This window comes from Triturus cristatus, chromosome 3_1 (assembly GCF_964204655.1).
Source record: "Triturus cristatus chromosome 3_1, aTriCri1.1, whole genome shotgun sequence".
Classification (NCBI taxonomy): domain Eukaryota; kingdom Metazoa; phylum Chordata; class Amphibia; order Caudata; family Salamandridae; genus Triturus; species Triturus cristatus.
Genome location: NC_140583.1, coordinates 23,119,278 through 23,138,348, shown reverse-complemented (window position 1 = coordinate 23,138,348; position 19,071 = coordinate 23,119,278).

The window sequence follows — 19,071 nt, the reverse complement described above, 5'->3', positions numbered from 1 at the left end:
GTTTCCCCCAAACAGGGAAAGTACTGGATTTTAGAGAAGAGCCAAGAGCTGTTTTCACTTTTCTGCTGGGCCGTACATTTGGAGGTAATTTCATTATCATAGTGTGCCTCCTTATAATAGCTATGAGCCTTCCTATACTAAGAGTGATTACTGTCTTCCTCTCAATAGGTACATGCCCTAAATAAAATATAATTTTGCGATCGCACCTATATAAAAGTGGTATTTTAAAGCGAGTGGCGCTCTGACATCGGCATTTGATAAGACACCTAAGGTAAATGGTGAGAGATGTTTTCCGTTGCTAGTTTGACAACTAAATAGCTTTGAAATCTCAAATATAATGAGTATATCTGGACATTGTATTACGGATACTTGTAGGAGCCAGATAAGGAGGAATTTTCCATCCTGGGTCTTACTGAGGCTTGTTTTAAACCTATCTCTGAACATTATCAAGGTATCTGCTTTCTTTGGTTCTTAGTGTCTATCTGGCACTCTGGATGTATGAATGTTGGCTTGAATGAATGTGGAAACCTTTTAGTGTCACCGGTGTTTTGACAATGTGGTTGGATGGGGGGACGAAGTACCAAACGGTTTGAATAACTATAATTTGATATGTTTATTACAGAATTGGTTTTAACTTTTGGGAGTTATTGTTCTTTTCTGAAGAAGGTGATGGTAAAAATGTAGTGCCCACCGAAACGCGTCGATGCACTGAGAAAGGAAAGTCTACTGTAAATCTATGTGGACAACTGTTATTTAGAAAAGACTAATAATTCTAATGAAATATGACAATTGATCTGTGCAAGATTTAGTAGTTCTTTCTGTGATTAGGAAACATTTTCCTGCTTGTTCTCCCAATTTTACATTTTTTTAAATTTATTGTTTTATTCATTGTTATCAATTTGTGTGTATGTTTTTAAACTGTAATGACCATATTGGTTTTCATATGGCTGTTTTAAACTGTATTCTATGATGAATTTCTAATGTACGTTTAACTAAGAGCAAACTGTGTATAATATAACGTATATAAATTAAATCGGTACTGATTATTTAGAATTGTGTTTGTTGCTTGGTTTCCTTATCCCTGTGTGCGTTGTCTACATTTTGGTGACACAAGGTTCTGAGTGCTAGTGTGATTTATGTATACTTATCTACCCAAAGGGTTTTTTTGCTGACTAAAGTAGTATATATAGAGACAGTTTCTTACACTTACCAAGTAAACAACGCAGACAATATCACTAATAGCCACCCCTTGACGGTGATCAATCACAGCTGGTGCGCGGGGGTGGGGAGTTTACTTGCCCTAAAAAGGTTTTGGTATCCTATAACTTTCCTGTAGCATGTCTTATGGGCAATGAGAGACATCAGCATGGGCTGAAGTGGAGTTAAGGACTCATGTAACCATACTTAGAATCTCTGTGAATGTGTTTGTGATGACTAGAGCACAGGCCAGAAAACAGGGAGATCAAGGAGAAGGGAGCCTGAAATAATGGTCCAGACTGCTACCAACAAGAGCGGTAGGAAGGGTAAGAAGTTATCCTTTCCCCAGGACTAATGTGAGGACCAATCTTCTCAGGAAGATGATCTTGCCCCTTGTGAGGGTACTGCCTCAGAGGAGCTTCGGCCTGACACGGCAGAGCTGCTGGGAGACCTTCCAGGGAGGAATTGAGTCTGGAGCAGAACTCCTGTCCCAGACAGTAAGCTGCTGCAGAGGAAGGAGAAGAGTGGGAACCACAAGGTCTATTGGGAGGATAGACTCCTGTATTCTGAGGCTAAGGACCCTAAACCTGGTGTCACTAAGAGGTCGGTCATTCCTCAGAAGCTTACGGAATTCCTCTTGACCCTAGCACATGACATACCCCTTGCAGGGCATCTTGGGCTTAGCAAAACTTATAACAGGCTTGTCCCACACTTTCATGGGCCCACATGTCTGAAGATACAAAGGAGGTTTGTCACTCCTGTGTCATCTGCTAAGCCAGGGGTAAGTAAGGTGGCACTACAAAAGCCCCCCTAATCCTACTAACAGTGGTTGGGGTTCCCTTTGAAAGGGTAGGGATCAACATAATTGGTCCCCTAGACCCTCCTACAGTATCTGCCACCAGATACCAAGAGGCTATTCACCTTAAGACCACAACAGCCCCTGCAGTGGCCAAGGCCCTCTTAGGATGTTTTTCCCAGAGAGGGCTTTCCTAAGGAGGTGGTGTCTGGCAGAGGTTCAGACTTCATTTCTGGCTACCTGAAAGCAATGTGGAAAAAAAGAGTGTGGTGTCAACTGTAAGTTCACTACACCCTACCATCCACAGGGTAACGCTTCGTTGCATTGGTTTCAAGATTCAACAAAACCCTTAAAGGTATAAATATGGGACTATCTGAGCTCAGGAGGAGATGGGACGTCCTATTACCTAGCCTTCTTTTTCCCTACAGAGAGTGAATGTTTGATTTGCGCTGCATTCTGTCCATCATTTGCGTGCCTTTTGCGGTTTACAGTACCCTAGCACCTTTTCAAGGTGACGTCCGTGGGGTTAGGGAGTTTTCATCCACAGTTTTTAGGGAACACCTAGTTCTGTTGGTTTTTTAAGCTTGAATATTAAAAGGTTTCTACCCTGATTGTGCTGCGCTTTGAACCCTTTTCGAGTTAGCTATGGCTCAACCTGGAGCAATTCCTGTTAATTGTCGCCCGGTTGTAACTAAGCATTTAATGCAACACGGGGTTCCTAATACAGGAGCTGCTATGATTTTTGTAATAGAAGTGGATGCAGCATTCGCTTTGAAGTTTTCTATTCTTGGGTCAGTTTCCTGGCTGTCAACGCTAATGCTAATACTTTCCATGAATACACCATCCCACCAGTTCCAGCTGCATTTCACCCGTATACACTTACTGGAATTCCTCTTACCGTCTGGGAACACCAGACTTGGTTTATGACGTCCTTCCCCATGTGCTTGGCCCTGTCCAAATGAACCCCTTAAGTATTGATGGGCCCACCTGGCCATCACTAAATAAGATCCAGATTTAGGTGATATAAATCTAGTGCAGACTCAAGCTTTACCCAATGTTCTTGTTGTCTTATATAGACGCATGACCTCATTTATTGCATGCGCATTGCTGGCTGCACCAGCTAGGGTTGCCCTGCAAGGACAACCTCAGGTGCCTGCAGGTCATGTTATTAGTCCAGTAATTAATTCAGGTATGGATTAGCGACCCACAAATCGTGTAGAAATACCCTTTTGGATTGATCAACTCGAAGCTGTGTTTCCCCTTACGGGACAATAAGACGAAAACAGAATTACGACTATATGCTTGACCAATGGGCTGGTTTCCCCTCTACCTGACTTTAATGTCTGGGGGACTATTTTTGCCACTCTTTACACACTCTGTCATGGAACTCCCTCCAAGGCCGTTCTACCGAATGTCCTCATACAGATACAGAATGGGATTGGGGCAGACCCTGACCTCGATTTGGGGATGAAACTTGTAGAAAATATTCCAGTAGTCTCCGTAATTATTCTTTCATATGTTAAAGGTGATGCAGCGACTTTGGCCATATGCCAGCAACTTCCTGCCATGGCAGTAGACAACTGTGAACTCGAGTTGCCGATCATTATTGCTAACGTTTATACGTCTTTAGGTACAGAACAGTTTGGGAACCAGACCTTCAGTAGCACTGCTTGGCAAGCCTAGGTCCGACATGGGTGCCAGACCTACCCACAAGTTTCCTAAGAAACCATAGGACAAATCTAAATAACAAAATCCTAGACAATGCAGAGGCTCTCGGCCCCCAGAATCGTCTAAAAAGGCAATATGATTTTCGTGATCGTACAAAAATTAAAACTGATAGGTATCAGATTCCTGATCCCCGTTCTTTTCGTTCCTTTCAGGACTTGTCTGACCCTCAATACAACAAAGGAGGGCGATCTGACCGCAGACAGGAAGAGTATGTTAAACCGAAAAGGGAGACACAATGCTCGTCTGATGTGAAGATAAAGAAAGAGGATAGACCTCCTCCTTATACAGCCTCTTTTCGGAAAAAGAAAGTTATGACCTTAACAGCTAAATATATAGCAGACCTTGAGAACTCTACTCTGAACAGAAGTAGGACAGTGACTCTCCTCTACAGCGCGGCAGAGGCCACCATAGCAACTGAAACATTTATTACTGTTGAGTTTGCGGAAAAAATCGTGTATCCCCAAGGGACAGACTAGATCACTTAGAAATTCAAATTGAAGGCGTTGTTAAACACACAATTAAAGCAATCTTCGGGGAGAATTTAACTAAGTCTTATGAAATTCTTTTGGCGGAGGTGGACTGGCCCCCACCTTATTCTTGCATGCCCCCAGGGAGAGAATGTTATTCTCCCTTCTTTTTTGCACGTTGTCCTTGAAGAAGTCAAACAAGCTTATGCCTATGAATGGGCCCTTGCATTTTCTCCTGCACTTTATTGTAACCATACAGGTTGGGATATAGCTTCTCCTTACCATGTTATTCTTAAATGGTCCACACCTCTGGTACAACCACAGTATCCTATTAAGCGGGATGCTAAAGCACCTGTTGAGGAAATTCTTTCCCAACTGGAATACCAGGGAGTAAGTGAACCCTGTGCCTCTCAAATGAATAATTCTCTTTATCCTGTTCTGAAACCAGATCAACCGTATTGCATTGCTTAGATTACAGACATTTGAATAGTCATACACGCCCTCTATGGTACAAAAGACACACGGTTAAGCACTCATTAATAATGTGACCCGCAAAAAATATAAAACTACTGTAAACATTTCCAATGTTTTTTTCAGTCACAATTAAGCTCGAGAGAGCGCAACTGGTAGGCGTTGAGCGTCCTTGGTTTTCAGAGGCGCTAGGCTCGTCTTCTGGGCCACAAGAACAGCCCACAAGTCTTTGCAGCGTGAATTATGTTGATTCTACATGACATCGACCCTGACGCTCTGTCTGAGATGATATCTACTTAACAGACGATGAATTTAACCCTCATTTAGTTGGAATAGATCGCATAATATCTTGGTTTGCGGAACTTGGTAAAAAATGTAATTTCAAGAAATCTTACATTGCTTTTCTTAGTGCCTCTTTCTTAGGATATGAAATAATAAATGAGTGAAAAAGTCTTGCCCCTCATTTTCTGGAAACATGTGCTCAATTCAACATCTTAGTACACATAAAAAATTGCATCCTCTGCTGGGATTCTTAAATTTTGGTAGGACCTACACCCAACGTATTAAACTACTTTATGCCTTAGTACGACCATATTTTTCTGATTCCTGCTGGATGTTAGAGTATACTCAAACACTCAGGTATTTACTGTCTGACTTGCTTGAAACACGCCATTTACATACATGAGTTAATAGTACGAATTTAGTCATCTGGGTTTTACCGGGTGTAATTGGATTTACGTATGTCACCTTTAATGAAGATAAAACAGTTCCAATAGCTTATAAATCACATTTATATTTGCCTCTGGAAATCCTGCATGCGCCATCGTTCTTGGTACGATCCCCGATGGCATTTTTCACTCTCATACTACTCTCACGCAGTCTGTTGGAGACCGCACTGTGTAGATGGCTGAATTGAAAACTTTACTTCTTGCACTTGAAAATACGGATACTCGAATCCCCACACTTATAGTGTGTGATTCGTATTATTGCGTACAAACTTTTAATGATAATTTACATTTTTGGAAACAAAATGATTTCAGAGATTACAAGGGTAGCACAATCAAGCACAAGTTGCGTTGGGTTAAAGTGGCAGATCTAAAGGAAAGGTTGCCATAAACTCATGTTATACATTCTTTGAGTCACCAACGTGTGGGAGCACACACCGTAAGGAATTCCTTGGCTGACTAAGCCACCAAATCTACAGTTGCCACAGCTAAAACTGCAGTGATAACAAGCCCTAAAACTTGCATTAACAAATATATTTTGGTTGCCGTAAATGCTTTTAAGAGCGGCACCCCCTGCCCTCTCTCTGCATGGTTGCCCCCACTTTTTTTTCTGAATTGCTAATGTGCTTTGACTGAGTGTGCCCTGGGCTCCTGCTATTCAGGTACCCAGGGCCTATGTTCTTTCCCTAAAACTGCATTGAAGCCTAAACCCCATTAGCGTCTCTGGCCAAATGGTACCACAAGAACTCTGGGCACTGTGACCAGAGAAGGCCTCTAAGGGCTGCCGCACTTATTTTGCCACCCGTAGAGGTCCTGTACCCTTACACTCACGCACTGCATTTGCAGGCTGCGTGTTCTGGTGCAGAACAAAGTGAAGAGTCGACATGGCACACATCTCTGTGTGCTATGCCTACAACCCACTGCCCTAGCATAGATCATTCACCACTCTAGCTGGGTGCACAATACCAGTGGTGAGGGTACAGGTGCATGAGCCCTGTACCCCTACTGTGTCTAAGGCCATTCTTGGACATTGTAAGCGCAGTGCTGCCATTAAGAGTATCTGGTGCTGGGAGTTTGTCAGTACGAACTCCACAGCACCATAATGGCTACACTGAGAAGTTTGGTATCAAACTTCTCAGCACATTAAACTCACACTGATGCCAGTGTTGGGTTTAGTAAAAGAATGCACACAGAGGGCATCTTAGAGATGCCCCCTGAAAACTAACCTACCACTAGTGTCCAGGCTGAGTGGCTGCTTTCAGCTGCCACCATCAGACATGTTTATGGACCCCTGGGTTGAGAGCCTGCTGCTCTCTGTGGCCTGAAACAATGCACATCCTTGGACGAGGTGCCAAGCCTCCTCCCCCAGGATGGGCAGGGTTCACGAAGGGGAAGCTTCAAAGGCTTGCAGCATTTGTGTGCTTCCCCAGGCCACTTGCTGCTTTCAGCAACTGGTCCACACTGGTTTTGACCCCCACTTTGGGTGGGGGAACTGGCGGGAAAAACAAGTGAGGAATAGAGGTGTGCCCACCTCTGCCAACTCCACCCCTCAGGTGGGGAGGCAAGGTGAAGCACAAATCTCAGTGCCTGCCATCTTGCAGATGGGGGGACTCAGCCAACCAGGGTCAGGCTCATGCCCCCCTCCCACTGCAGGGCGGCATTATACGGGGTGTACCCACCCCAGGGAAGTGACCCATTGGTCCCTGCCTTTTACCTACCTGTAACACCCCTAAATCTAGTATTTAGGGGCACCCCTGAACCTTGCTTCCTCAGATAAAAAGAAACGATAAGGGGTAGAAGAAGAAGGACCGAACAGCCGCGCAGCAGCTAACAAGAGGAAGACGCCCCCTGACTTGGCCCCAGCCCTACCGGCCTGTCTCCACCTCAAACCTGCTCCTGCAAAATCCCGGTGTGTCCCAAAGCCAGCAACCTCGAAAACCCCGGAGGACCTGCCTGCAACCCCAAATACTGTGTCTCCTGTGAACACCAGATTTCTTCATCTGCAACCTCTGGCTCCGGCCGAACACAGCGAATCCGCCCCACTCTGCATCCGCTATCCACGTCCCGAGCTCGAGTGGGCAAACACCACGAGGAGGTCACCCTGGTGATCCTGACCCAAGATCCGGTGATCCCTGATCTGTATCAAGCCTCCAGCTGATGCCTGCAGCCTAAATCCAGAAGGTTCCCACCCCCAACCGCGACAAGGAGCTGGTAAGAAGATCCGACCCCAAAAGGCACCCCTGCACACGATGCCCCACAGCCTTGGGTGGCTAAACCGTCTGTGCCTAACCAACCTCTAACTTCCCAACTTACCTCTTGAAGTGGTGGCCGCACCCAGAAGACCTTTGTCCCAAAGTCTGCTGTGCCTTTGCAAACCGGAGGTTCCCCATTGAAAACAACAGGGTGCCCAATGTCAAAACAGCACCCTGCACCCGGCCGCCCTAGTGCCGCTGAGGGTGCACCTTTGGTGCTACTTTGTTTCCCCATTTGCCCTGAACTAAAGTCCAGGGGCCCGATTCACAGAACTAACTTAAGTCAAAATACTAAACTTACTACCATTTTGGTATTCACAGAAGGCACTTACTCATTTTGGTATTCACAGAAGGCACTTACTCATTTCGGTATTCACAGAAGTTAGGAGTCCTAACTTTAGGACTCCTAAATGCCTTCTGTGGATACTGAAAGTCTTAAAATTAGGACTTTTCTCAGTTTTGGAGTCCTAAAGTTAGGACTGCTAACTTTACTACAACTAAACTGAGAAAAATCCTAATTTTAAGACTCTTGGTATTCACAGAAGACATTTAGGAGTCCTAAAATTAGGAGCCCTAACTTTACTACTCCTGAACTGAGAAAAATCCTAATTTTAAGACTTTCGGTATTCACAGAAGGCATTTAGGAGTCCTAAAGTTAGGACTCCTAACTTCTGTGAATACCGAAATGAGTAAGTGCCTTCTGTGAATACAAAAATGAGTAAGTGCCTTCTGTGAATACCAAAATGGTAGTAAGTTCAGGATTTTGTCTTAAATTAGTTCTGTGAATCGAGCCCCAGGAGCTTTGCTCCCACAACCATGTGGCCTGCTTGCCAGCAGCCACTAACCGGAGCCCTCATATCCCCGATTGGATAACTTTGGCCCTCAGCACTTTGCACCCGGCCGCCCTAGTGCAGCTGAGGGTGTAACAAGAGTGCATCCTTGTCCCTGGGGGACCCCTGAGTCTATCTCCAGAACCTCAACTCCCACAAAAAAATACTTACCTCAAAACCGATAACACTATTTTCCTCCAGAGGATAACATTGACTGTTTTTATTGGAAAAGTTTCCAAGTGTGGAGTTTGAAAACCTTAAGAAATTCTTTAAAATTGCACTAACAAAAACGATTTTACTTACCTGTTTAGAGGAAATGGCCCCGAGTAGTATCCAGGTATACTACTCTGAGTAAGAAAAGTAATCTCAAAAGAAACTTACATGTAATTTTACTGAAAAGCCCATTCAAGTCTATGTACTGTATTTACAAAGTATTGCATTTCTCTGAAACCATACTGTAAGACAAAACAAAGTGCTGTTTACAAGCTGCATTACAACTTTAAAGTGTTTATTGCTTACCTGTGCCAGGCTTGCTTGGTTCTATAAAATAAAATAACTAAAATAATATTTTCATACAAAACCAATTGGTCTGAAGTTCAGTCTTTGAGTGTGTGAATTCATTTGCCGACTGAGTGTGTACAACAAATGCTTAGCACTGTCCTCTGATACTGCCTTACTGCTTGACCACACTACCACAAATAGAGAGTGAGGTGCTATCTAACTTTACCTCTGCCTACCTTTGGGGTTCCACTGGACTCTGTGCACACTATACCTCACTTTGGCATAGTATATACAGAGCCCGCTTCCCACAGTTGCCTCTGTATATACTATACCAAAGTAATTTATAATGTGCACACAGTCCAGTGGATTCCCATAGGTTTTACAGAAGTTAAAGTAGATAATACCTTACTCTCTTTTGTGGTAGTGTGGCTGAGCAGTTAGGTTCACCAGAGGGCTGTGTTAAAGCATTTGTTGTACACACTCAGGTAAGAAATTACATCACTCACTCAAAGACTAAATCCAAGAACAATTGGTTTGTAAAAAAAAAAAAATGTCTTTGTTACTTTTATTTTTAGAACCAAGAGAAACTCCTTTACAGGTAAGTACCAATTTAAAAATGGCAAAACTATTCAGGCACAATAGGAACTGTTAAGCAATAGAATTAATTTACAGTAGTACTTAAAATATTTTGGGTTGTCAGTAATAGAACTTATCAAATGCTAAAGGTAGACACTTAGTGCAAATAGGAAGAAATGCACTGCAATCCTATAGAAGGAAATAGTTATGCATATTTACAAGTATGTACTCGACCTACACATCCAGTCTTCAAGGGTTTAGACCAACACTGGGCAAGGGTCAGATCAAGGTAGATACTGCACCACCAGCGGCACTGGTGGAGGGGGTGCAGGTGCAGAGGTCACTGGGCCAGATGTTAGTCAATTGAAACTGGAGGCCCCCACAAGAGTTGCAGGTAAGTAACTGTGGTTTCAGGGCATAGGCCCAGGGATTAATGCAAGCCCAGGGGGGGCCACAAGGCAACACAAACAATGCACAGCAAAGGGGCTGCTGGGTGATAATCAGTGTCAGGTGTCCAATGCAATGCAAGTATATGAAAATCTCAGTCACACAAAGAGGCTGCTGGCTCGGACCAGGAAGCTAACCGAAGGTGACCACCAGCCGGGCACGTAAGTTTAGATGTCGGAGAAGGCTAGGGCACCGTCGGCTGTGCTCCTCAAAGTCGGAGGGGAGGGTGAGGATGCAGGGGTGCCTCTAGGTGTTGATTTTCTTTACCGGAGCGTGTTGTGGTCAGGTGGATCCTTCGTGGAGAGGCTGCAGGCGTCTTCGTGGAGTCCAGGATAGGTCAGCCACCTATGGAGTCGAGATCAGGATCGCTGGAAAGACTTCAATGAAGTGAGCCACTCGGGCCATGGACGTCAGATGCAGAGTGGGCAGAGGATGCGGATCCGGAGCCCTTGTAGTTGGATTCTTCTGGACAGGGCCGCTGACCTCAGGAGATCTGGTCTTTGTTGAAGAGTCGCAGTCTTCCTCATGTTTCAGGAAGTCGCTGGCCATGCGTCATCTTCTATGAAAGTTCTTTAAGCTGGAGACAGGCCGGTAGGGCTGGGGCCAAGTCAGTAGTCATTTTCAGGCTTTGCTGCATGGTGTCTTCTTCGCAGGTTGCAGGAATCTGAGGATCAAGGTTGAATGGTGCCCCTAAATACTGAAATTAGGGGCATTCGAAGTACTAGTAGGTAGTAGCCAATGGGCTACTTATTTTTTAGGGCAACTAAACCCTTTGTATGTCACCTCCCTTTGGGAAGGGGGCATCCCCTAACCTGATTGGCTAAAATCCTTGCATCCAACATGGAGGATTTTCTAATGAGGGGGGTCACTTCAGCTCTGGACTCCCTAGAGGTGATCCTGATTGCGAGGGTACACCCCTCTCCTGACTACTAATTGTTCCGCCGACCTTGCCGCCAAAAGTGGGGCATGGTCTGGGGGGGGGCAGGTATCTCCACTAGCTGGAGAGTCCCTGGCTAGCTTAATAAAGGGAAGGAAGCCTTTTAGGCTCACCACCCTGATTGCTGTTCCTTCTTTGGGGTAGGTGAGAAGCACCTCCACCCCAAGCAGGCTTTGTTCCTGGCCCATGAGAGCACCTCAGACATCAGTGTGGGTTTATTGTGCTGAGAAGTTTGATACCAAACTTCTTAGCATTCAGTTAAGCCATCATAGAGCTGTCGAGTTCCTACGAGGGATACTTGTATCAAACTTGCTGAGAAAACAGTGCAGGCCTCAAGGGGGTCTAGGAACCACCACCTGTGTTGCTAAACCTTTCAAAGTCCATGGGATGTCAGGAGCAGCAGACCGGTCAGCTTAGGTGCGGTGCCTGCAGCTGCAGGGGAGTGACTCCTTCACTCCAAGTGAGATTCCTTTGGGTGTCTTTGATGGCCACATGGAAAAGAACATGGATGAAGCACAGGCACATACGATGAAGAAGACTGGTGGGACGACGAGACCAGGAACAGCAGGAGTCTTCCTTGATGCAGTCTCGGTTCCCAAGCAAAGTCCAACTAAGTCCAAAGTGCCCAGATGGTAGAAGTTGACGTGGTTTCGGATCTGAATCTTGTCCCACGATGAATATGAAGAGACTGCTACATGTAAGCACTTAAGTACCCTAGGGAAAGGGCTGGGACAATTCAGGGATCCCTCCCAGAGGAGGGGCTGGACAGAGGGGACGATAATCCCATGTCCTTTTTCCAGTTTCACTCCAGAGCAGGAGCAAATGGCTCCCTGAACTGGTTCCAACTGGAGTATGCAAGAAGGGCACTAAATTTGCAATTCAAAGCAGTCTGGTGGCACTGGCAAGCGCACGCAGCCCAACACACTAAGTCCTGTCTGGGAGGTGGTTACACATCCCTGTCACAGGAAACCTATTGTTCTACCTTCCCCAGTTCGAGCTCAGCTCAGAGGTGGTAGGGCAGAATTGTGGCTGTGGTCAGCAGCAGCACTAGCTAAAAGGCTGGTACCAGGAATACAGGGGGGCACCCTCCCAACCCCCCCAGTACATGTGATTCTACATACAACACTGCAATCGGTTTTGGGGTAGTATTCCAATATGTTTGATACCAAACATGACCGGTTTCGGTGCAGCCAATATACAGTTAGACATCTCGTAATTGACTTTATGTCCACTATATATATAAAATGGCTGACCGCACTTACAAAGCATGGAGAATCTGCTCCGGGGTTTGTATCGGGTGTCCTCATGCAGGGCACCCTAATACTTATAACCTAACACCCTGCCATCAAGATTGAAAGGGGTGACTTATAGGTTTTAAGTGCAGTGACCTCAGAAATAAGGAAACATATCTGTTGTGAGTGGTGCTAGCACCAACTCTCACAGGCTGCAATGGCAGGCCTGTAACCACAGTTTGAGTGGGTGGCAAAATACATGCAGCAGGCCATAGGAGACCCCGGAGTACCTTAGTACAATATACTAGGGATTTAGAAGGGTACACAAGTAACCAATTTGGAAGGTACCAAATTATTACCATAGTCAACTTTAGGGAGAGAGCACAGTGATGGGGGTCCTGATTAGCAGGATCCTTGTCAGATTAGTCATAAAATAGTAAAACACCAGCGAAAAGTGGGGATAGCCATGAAAGCAGATCCTACTTTTCCTAAATGTGCCAATCGTGGAAACAAAGATACAGTTTTGGGAAAGAACACAGGCACTGTGAACCTGTTTGGCAGGGACCCATTGCACATTCAGTCAAAGTGCATCAGTTATTAGGCTAAAAGTGGGGGGTAACGATGCAAAAAGGGGCACTTCCCTTCTAAACATTCCTATTATTTAAATGACCAGAATGTTCCTTTTGTAACTATTTCCGGCGTTGGTGATCGTGTGATTACCAACGCAGACCGCATAGGACTGAATTGACGCCCCACATGAAGGTATAGCTTCTGTGCAGGCTAGTGTGGCTGCCACCATTTCACTCTTACAGCAAAGATATTGGTGGCAAGGTTTATACCAACAGACGAGAAAATATGTTTTAAGTTGTGACATATGTCAGCAAATTGGAAATTCTACCGTGTCTCGTCTACCGCAGACACAACTATTTATCCCTAAGCAACCTTTTTTGTTTGTATTTATTTAGATCATTGCGGTCCACTGATTTCAGATTCTACGTTCAAATATTTTTGGGTTGTAGTTGATTCTTGTTCTAGGTTCCTTTGGGTTTGGCCACAGCGCTTGAGTGATGCTCGAACTGTATTAAAGACTTGCAAGTCTTTATCGGGACTTTTGCCTGCTGCGCATTCCACTGCAAGTGCATTTTTTTTCTCCGTATAGACCCAAGGGTAATTGTGGAGAGAGAACCATGACTTGAAGCAGTCCTTAATGAATAGAGTATTAGGTACAGGGCGTAGTTGTTTGAACCATCTTTATGTTGTTCAACAAACTTTAAATAACCTCCCTAAGCTGGCGCTGTCATGCACCGGGGGCCACCTTTATGCATATGGCGTGGGGCTGTACTGCAATAGCGTTGTTCTGGACAAGGGTGCTGGAGATAATATGCTCTATCCCGGGCCTACTGATCCCCTGCACTCCCCAGGTTGCACTACTGGGGATTTTACACATGATTGAGCCCAAACACCGTAAACTGCCAGCAATGCTATTATTATTGGCCAAGAGACAGGTTGCTATACACTGGGGGGCGGGCACATCACCTCACATTAAGGTTTGGGTTCAAAGCGTTGCTTACTGCCAAACCCAGCTAGCCCTGTACTGGGAGCTTATGCCGGCGCGGTCCAGACCCAGAGACATCTGGGAGCCCTTCATACACTGGCTGGAGCAAACCCCGCTACAAATGCTGTAACACGCTGCTCTCCCCTCGGATGGGGGGGAAACGTTAATATTTGCTGCTACTCGTGGGGCGGGTGGGTGGCTGTCGAGGTGGGATACCCAGATGGGCAGATGAGGCTGATAGCCGGTTGGTTGAAGCGTAGATTGTCATGTAAGACTGCCTGGATATCCTGTACATTCCGCACCCTATTCCTTGTTGGGGGGGGGGGGCCTGTCGCCATTGTCTGCGATGCGTACATAGCAGTGTGAAGCAATGTTTTAAGTTTGTTATTGAAAATGTCAATAAAAAGAATTTAAAAAAAAATAACCTCCCTAAAAAATCTCTGGGTGGGCGGTCCCTGTATGAAGTGCTTTTTGGCATCAAGATGTATGTTCCAGATCTTGACAGTCCAGACGTGGCAGCTGCCGCAATCTTTGATATAGATAACCTTTGTGATGTCCAACTGGACCTACAAAAGTTCAGCGACACTAATTCACACAAATATTTGCCTGCATCTCATCCTTTGACTTCTGACGTTGCTTTCCCAGTTTCCGGATGGCTTCTAAAAATTGGAGATTTGATTCGAGAAAAGGTGGCCATCAAAACGGAATTCGAGCCAACGTACCATGCTCCTGTTCCGGTCCTTGGTCTTCAAGGTACACAACCTGTGATTCTGCCACCACTCTGGTTATAAAGACAAGAGCTTTGTCTCCACTAAACATGTCAAACTACACCATGTGGCCGATACTTCATAGTATGCCACAGAATAGTCATGCTTATTCGCAAGACTTTTCTTTGCAGCCTGTGAGCATCACCAATGCTGATACCCCTCGGCTGGGGGAAGCAGAGTCCTCTGCCAATAATTTCCCTGACACGATTCCTGCTTCTAATATCGCATCTTCTACACAGATGTCATTTATAATGATGATCCACCATTCGGGAGTCCACCGAGTTGGCCTTTTCAAGTCCTACTGCTGAGTCACAATCTCCTGTGTTTCAGCTGAGCACCTCCGGGTACTACATGGATCAAGATGATTTTTCTTCTAACAGTTTTTCTGTTTTGCATCCACCTCCAGGACCGATTAATGTTTTTATTTCATGATTAAAACACACTTATCTAGTCCCTCCTTGGATATATGTCTGGATCATACTTTCCTTGGTTTTCTTGTTTATGTGGATTGGATTTGTGACAGAACTGGTCAACGGGGTGTTGCCCCCCCATTCTTAATACCATACAATAAAAAGAGACCTGCTCCTCGTTAACATTTCAGCCGTTCCAGTGACTGATAGAATTGTTTGGGATAAAGTTCCTTTCGACATATTTGGTCTAACGGAGAACCTGCAGATACCATATGTGTTCCATTTTCTATGGGTGATGTACCAGTACCTGGGTCATATTCAGATGATTGGGATATAGACACCCCGAATTCTATTCTTTCTGAATTAGAGTATTATACTGCTTTTGAATCAGAGGATCTTTATCTTAATTCCGTCAACTACACTAATATGGTCTGATATCATCATACTGGACATCATTTTTCTTTTACATAGAACAGGTAGACAGCGACCCCATTTTAGTTATACACCTTGGGAACATTGTCCAACCCTCCCTCTCCAGAGAGTTGCAAAAAGATAAATACACCTATTTCACGGAATAAGACACTTCAGAGCCCATGTCATATTATTTTAATTTAAGTCCAACACCACCAAAGAAATACATGCTTAATCACACTGAGCCTATAGATATAAATATATACTACTATGTTCATCAATCAGTTGGCCCTAAAGGGTTATGATTACTGGAAGGACACCATTGATTTTAAATTGATTTGGCGTATGAAGTTCTGGCAGGGCACAGAGACCTTATTGGCAAAATGTAAAGAAGTGAATGCCCCCGCCCTTCCCTCTGTTGCTTGCTTTGATAATTGGCAGTTTGACAAATTACACAGAAGAACAATTAAACAGCATGGTGCAGAATGGTACATTTAATCCTTCATTTTCGAGTCCTGGTGGGTGGTTATTTTGGCCAGTAGACACAAATGGTTGTCATGCTTGTTTTCTTAATTCCACAACTGGGTTTAAATCAAGTTGACCTATTTCCCGATACTCACAGTCAAAACATTCTAGTATTATTACCACTTAGTCGCTAGGAAAGTTGTCAACAATGGTTGGAACATTACACACAGTCTGCAGTAAAACACCACCTTTGTCTCCTGTCAGAGGACATGAATTTATCAGATTTTCTTTTAGGTCCCAAATCCTACTGTCAGGAAGCTCCCGTAAAACCCATCGCGGCTCCAGCTGTCGCCCCGTCAAATCCCTTATGGGTCCCTGTAAGGAAGTGGGTTTCTGTTGCAGTAACCCTCCCACTTTTTGCCTGATAACTGATGTACTTTTCCTTGGTGTGCCCTGGGCTCCTGCCAATCAGGTGTCCAGGGCATGTGTTCCTTCCTTAAAAACTGCTTAACAGCCAAAACCCAATTGGCATCTCTGGTCATATATCAGCCCCTGGTAAATGATACCCTAGGTACCATGGGCCTTGTGACCAGAGAAGGCCCCTAAGGGTAGCAGCACTTATTGTGCCACCCTTAGGGGCCCTGTACCCTGACACACACACACTGCCTTTGCAGGCTGAGTGTCTTGGTGCAGAACAAAACAAAGAGTCGACATGGCACACATCCCACATCGCTTGGGGAACAGCTTTGATACTTCTTAGGTTGTACACATCCCTGTGTGCCATGCCCACAACACACACTGCCCTGGCATACCTCAGTCACCCCTCTAGCTGGGTGCCCTATGCCAGTGGTGTGGGCCCAGGTGCATGAGCCCTGTGCCACTACAGTACCCAGGTTCATTCCTGGGCACTGTAAGTGCAGTGCTGCCATTAAGAGTATATGGTCCTGGGAGGTCATCAACACGATCTCCACAGCACCATGATGGCTACACTGAAGACTGAGAAGTTTGGTATCAAACTTCTCAGCACAGTAAAGCCACACTGATGCCAGTGTGGAATTTACTGTAAGAAAACACGACCGAGGGCAACTTAGAGTTGACCCATGAACCTAACCTACAATCCACGTCTTGTCTGAGGGGCTGCCACACAGCAGACATGTTGCTGGACCCCTAGGTAGAGCGCCATCCGCTCTCCTGAGCCTGCAACAATGCACATCCTGGGCAAGGTGCTAGGTCTCCTCCCCCAGGAGGGGCAGGGGAAGCTTCAAAGGCATGCCGCCTTTGTGAGCTTCTCCAGGCCACTTGCTGTACTCAGCAACTGGCCCCCACCAGTTTTGACCCCCTCTCTGGCGGGAAGATCGGCGGGAAAAGGGGAAAGTGTGTGTGCCAGCCTCTGCCAACCCCACCCCTCAGGTGGGGAAGGCGAGGTGAAGCACATCCCCGGGCTCTCGCCATCTTGAAGATGGGGAGCCCTGCCCAGTCAGGATTAGGCTACTGCCCCCCTCCCACAGGAGAGTGGCAGGATAGGGGGTGTACCCACCCCATGGAAGGGACCCATTGGTCCCTACATTTTACCTACCTGTAATGCCCCTAAATTTACTATTTAAGGGCACCCTGAACCTTCCTTCCTCAGATCCCGATCCTGATACAAGAAAGAAGAACAAGGAACAAGAAGACTTGCTGTGCAGCTGCTAACAAGAGGAAGACACCAACTGATTTGGCCCCAGCCCTACCGGCCTGTCGACCCTCGAACCTGCTCCTGCTAAACCCTGGCATCTCCAGTGGTCAGCAACCTCAAAAACCCCGGAGGACCTGACTGCCTTGTGACTCTAACTACCCGGGACTCCCACGAGCAGTGGTACTGCTCAAAGCAAGTAATTGACCCCTGGCATCAGCCAGGAATCGTGAACCCTGTACACACTGCACCCGCCAAGCCTGGCCTGTGCTGGAGTGAACAAAGACCACGAGGACGTCCCCCCGGCAACTGTGACGCTGAATCCAGCACCCAAGGACCCACCTCGACGCTCCTGACGACGCCTGCAGCCTCAGAACCAGGGACCCCTCCAACCGCGACCAGCAGAGGGTAAGATTTCCTGACACCAAAAGGCACCCCTGCACCCGGCCCCCTGCGGCCCCCTGTGCCCAACTCCTGGGTGCCTACCTATCCTCCAACTACCCAACTTACCTCTCGAAGTGGTGGTCGCACCTGAAGAATCTTCGTCCCTGAGCTTGCAGCCTTTGTTCGTTCTTGAGCTTCTCCATTGAAATCCATTGAGCGCCCGACGGCTCAAAAGCACCCTGTACCCAGCCGCCCGAGTGCCCCTGGAACTTCTACTCTAATCTACTTCCCCATTTGCCCTGGGCAAGTGACCAGGAGCCCACCTCCCACAGTTGCGTGGCCTGCTAGCCAGCAGCTACCAACCAAAGGCCCCCTGCCTCCCATAGGATAACATTGGGCCTAACTCAGTCTGCACCCGGCTGCCCCAGTGCCGCTGAGGGTGTAACAACTGTGGACCTGACCCTGGGAGACCCCTGAGTCTATGCCCAGAACCTTAACTCTGCCAGTCGAGTACTTCCCCAAAAGTCGATAACTCACTTTTCTTCCATAGGGTAACATTGACTGGTTTCACCAATTCTTCTAAGTGTCGAGTTTTGAAACTTTAAAATATTCATCTAAAATCAGCCGAATTACCAAAACAAATTTACTCACCTGTTATCAGGAGAGATCCCAGTGCTGGATCTTGGTGCCCAGCACTGACCCTGAAAAGTAATTACAACCGTACTTACCTATAACATGATTTTCCTTCCATAGGATAACATTGCCTGGTTTTCACCAGAAATTCTTCTAAGTGTCGATTTTGCAAACGTACAAATATTCGTTAAAAATTGCCTGTATAATAAAAACACATTCTTTCAACTGTTTACAGGAGATGCCCCAGTGCTGGATCCAGGATCCAACCCCGAGTTTGAAAATGTAACCATAACCCCACTTACCTGCTAAGTGAATTTCCTCCCATAGGATAACATTTGTGATTCTATGTGAAAAAGTTTCTGTCAACTTTTAAAATACAATAATATTCCTTAAAAATCATAACTGTAACCAAAACGTTTATACTCAACTGTTTACAGGAGATGTCCCAGGACTGAATCTAGGATCCAGTCCTGTGGTAAGAAAGGTAATCCAAAAAGTAATCTATTGCATTTAACTAGAAATTCCCATTGAGTTCAATGGATAATTGCGTTTGAAATTGTGTTGCCTATTGCAACTACTGTAACATTGCATTCAAAAGTCTATTGCCTATTGAAA